The following is a 3988-nucleotide window of genomic DNA, read 5'->3' as shown; positions in this document are numbered from 1 at the left end:
GCATTTTGAAGTAATGATAACATTGAACCTCTCTGCAATGTAATATCACTATGGAAGTAAATTCTTTGAGTCTTATGCTGTGGTAGTATGAGGGTTTTAGTCTGCTCCAGAAGATTTTTCTGGTCTCAGATCAGGCCACAGGGTACTCCAGTTTGGGAAAGCCTTTGTTAAACAATAAGTAAATAAATATAAAGGACCGGACCTCTTCGGCTTATGAATTCCTGACATTTTCCAGGGAATTTTAGGACCTTGTACTCCTGTGTTTGCGGAGAAATGTCCGCACAACCACGGAAAACATTATGCAGGAAACTGAGGCAAGGAGTATAAAACCAAAAATGTGCTAAACATGAACATCATTGATCTGTCCACTTGCTTGTGAGGAATTTTCAAGACTATTACCTCCTGCATTATGAATTAATTCACCCTGACTTCACACACACATTTTATGTGGGGACTGGAAGGAAAAAGTCTGGATTGTGTCAGGAGGAGAAGATCCTTCATGTACAAACCCATGCATCCTGCATGGACTTCGTTTGGAAACTTTTAGGTCAGTGACTTGGGATGAGAATTGATATCCGGTACAAAAACATCTGATACCTACTGTACTGAACAGCAGGACAGATTTTGGTGCTTCGTTTTGTTACCTTAAAGGGGACATATTATGCAAAAATTACTTTTTCAGGTTTTTCTAACACAAACGTGCCCTGGCCTGTCCACAGCCACCCCAAGAATCAGAAAAATCCATTCCCTTTCCCCCCTCTCTTTCTCCACCTTTAAGAAAATGTGTACCCACCTTTTTTTTCTTAGAAGTATCAATTTAGGCGCATCCAGGCCCTGGCGCCGTTTAAAAAGTATCGTTTTAGCACTGGTATCTGAAAGACCAAAACAGTACCCAACCCTAGTGATGAATGTGTTAGAAAGGGTGACAGCAGTATAATTAAAGCAAATGAACAACAATGATGTACTGATCCTGTACCTTTTCCTTCTGCTTGCTCTCCTCACAGGCACAAAGGAGACACACATACATTTAGAGGAGATGGAGGAGGGTGGAAGCAGAGGCAAAGGAGAGAGAGGAGACGGGGCAGGCCTCCAGCCTCTCTGCTGTCCACAGAAAGCCTGTTTGTTTAGAGGAAATGACACGTGCTGCCGCCGAGGAAATGATCTGCTTGGCCCCATGTAAGATCCTCCCTGGCACCGAGACCACTGCACTCAGCTCTTTTCTCTCCTCCATCACACACAAACACACACAGCCCTCCGTCCCTTTTCTCCCCTTCATCTTCTCAGCTCTCCATCCATCGTCTGTCACGGCAAGAGTGCAGCCAATCCATCACGGGTCGGAGCTAGGCGAGCTGTTAGAGCGCGCGCGTGTGACTGAATATGTGAGTCTCAGTTGTGTTTGTGTATCAAAGCTCCACTATAGCACACACTGAGCACCCAGGTGTGTGCGCGAGTTCATTTTACGTTTGTATGCAAGCTTTCATCCGCGCACACGCACCTTTCCTCACTCTTTCACCTTTAATATACACTGTGACTGCGTGTTTGTGCGTGACACCTGAGGAAGTGGTTTGGCCCTGCCTTACCGCGCTCTGCTGACAGATTGTTGGAGCATGGCTGGCTGCAGAGCGCTGCACAGCATGCTGGGATAAAGACTTATGATGAAATATCAAATTATAAAGCAGGGGAGTGTGTGGCTTAAATGCACACCCACACTCCTTTATGAACGACAACACACCTAATCAAACTGTTGCCGTATTCTGCTAAAAGTCTCCCACTGAGTCATTATGATGCGGTGGCTGCAGCGAGCCAGCATTACTGATGGCGTGTTGTTTTATTTACATAATACATCTTGTTTAGTGGCTGATGTGGGCTCTGTAAAACCACTCTGGATTTATGAGGCCATTTTCACGCTTGTTACCACAGGAAATATGACTGTCTATCAGCATGTGTTAGAGAGAGAAAGAGTCCCTGCTACTGGCAGCAATGACAGCTACAAACACACATAGGTTGCTGTGTATTGTTTTAGTGGGGGTGAATTGTTGCAGTGTGCTGAAAGCCGAATTCAAACTCATAAAACAAACGAGGGCTTAAGCTTCTCAGGACTCTGTTGGACGTGCTTGTGTATGTTTGTTGCAGGTTAAACACCGAGTTGGTCTCCAGAGTTGCAAAGCCATCCAGGGGCGCAGTGGGATCAAGTTAAACCCAGCAGGATGCTCTTGGCCAGGCATCAGTATGCACCACCATGGCCTCTGTGCTCTGGATTTCGTCAGGAGACTGTAGGTGTGAGTGTGTGATTGTGAGTACCTAAGCTCTGTATGTGTATATTTTTATTCAATGTAAAAGCACAGTTGTGTTTTTTGTCTCTGTGCTTTTGCATCTGCTTGTTTGTGTGCAGAGATCAGGAACCAAATCTCCAGTTTTGAATGAGGAGACTTAGGTTTTATAAAGTCGTGTGAGGAAAACATTAAATAAGTTAGTGGTTCCCAGTCTAAGGGTTGGGACTCCTGCAGGTGGTCACAAGGTAAATCCTTGCAGTCACAAAACTATCACAGGAAAAATTGACGTTAGAAGCATACATTTGGTTATTTCACAATGGTAGCCCATGGACAAAAATGCCACTGCAGGGAACTTGAAATCATTTTTAGTTCTTAGTTCCTAGTTCTTAAAAAAAGGATCTGTTATTATTTATGCTTAAGACTTACCTTACCTTTAAAGGGCCACAAACAAAAGATCACTTGTACTGCTTTGCAGTCGTAGTCGTGATTCTGGACCCGACTGTTCACAAACACCCAACAGTAGGCCTAGCATGTTTGATTTTTGTCCTGCCCTCCTTGATTTGTTCCATGATGTCAGTGACGCTGACCAACAAGAACGCAGAGCAACAGACTGAAAAAAGGGAAAGGTTAGCAACTGCCATTAGCAGGAGCATCCAGCTAGCATATCATTCATCTTAATGTTTGGGTGGTGTTAGGAATAAGCATGATAGAGTTCCTCTTCCTTTCTTTTCTTTTCTCTTTGTTTATTGTTTTGGACTGGTTTTCAAGTGGGAAATAAACATTGGGTTAAACTGTGTTGGAAAGTCCGACAGTCTTGAATGCACCATAACAGCAGTGCACGCTGAAGCTGCGACTTTGTCGCTTTTAAATGACATCACAAGACTCAGGTAGTGGGGACCGCTGCCACTGAGGGAAGACGCCAGCTCGGACTCTGCAGCAAACCAATTCCCACTGATTTGAATGACACCTGTGAATGATTTTGAGCTGTAACCCAACCAAACCAAAGCCTGAACTTAAAGGAAGCTTGGGCTCGCCGTTCATGCAATGCTTCCAGAGCAAACTAGGCCAGAGGCCCAGACGAAAACTGCGTGCAGGTGAGCTAACCCAGGCTGTGTTCCCAATACTGAAAACCAGTCCTGTTTTCTTTTCTGCTTTCTTTAATACACTGGATGTTAGGGCTTTAGTTTCTGGCGTTGTTTATTTAGCCCGTAACAGTAATAGTAGACAAATAATTGCAGTATGGTACAGTAAAGACAGAGGTTCTTTTAGAGCCTTTTTCCATATGTAGTCTAGCCCTGACCTTTTTCCTTCCAGTGTAATCACATCAGATGCAAGGACCAATTGTCGACCGCCATCAAGTCTGTCGGTAAAGTCTCAGCACAAGATTATGGCCCATTGATCACCTAGTCTGGCATAATGACCATCATAACAGACAAAAATCAAGTAGTCTGACCACATCTTTAACCACACAGACCTTTCCTCTGTGCATGTGGCTTTGATCACTGCCTATGCTCAGGTGCAGAGATGATGTAAGGGCTGCAGCAATGCTTATATGGAATTTTTTTGTTACCACAACATGCATTTTAGCTCACATCAAACTAGAGGCAAATTTTTTTGTTAAATGTTAGGACTACTTTATGCTTCTTGTAAAAAAATAAAATGAATATGAAATCAACCAGTTAATCAATCTGTCAATCTTTTATCCGTTGAGTGCC

The 3988-nt window shown here is 43.8% G+C and overlaps 1 long non-coding RNA gene across 1 annotated transcript; it reads left to right on the top strand.

Annotated features, from left to right (window-relative positions):
* Positions 1–1037: 1037 nt before the first annotated feature.
* On the top strand, positions 1038–3699 carry LOC121521942. Its single transcript, XR_005992900.1, has 3 exons — positions 1038–1176; positions 2134–2293; positions 3588–3699. It is a non-coding gene; the product is annotated as an uncharacterized LOC121521942 (long non-coding RNA).
* The last annotated feature ends 289 nt before the right edge of the window (positions 3700–3988 follow it).

Source organism: Cheilinus undulatus, linkage group 14 (assembly GCF_018320785.1).
Source record: "Cheilinus undulatus linkage group 14, ASM1832078v1, whole genome shotgun sequence".
Lineage (NCBI taxonomy): Eukaryota > Metazoa > Chordata > Actinopteri > Labriformes > Labridae > Cheilinus > Cheilinus undulatus.
This window is presented reverse-complemented; position numbering and strand designations above follow the sequence as displayed.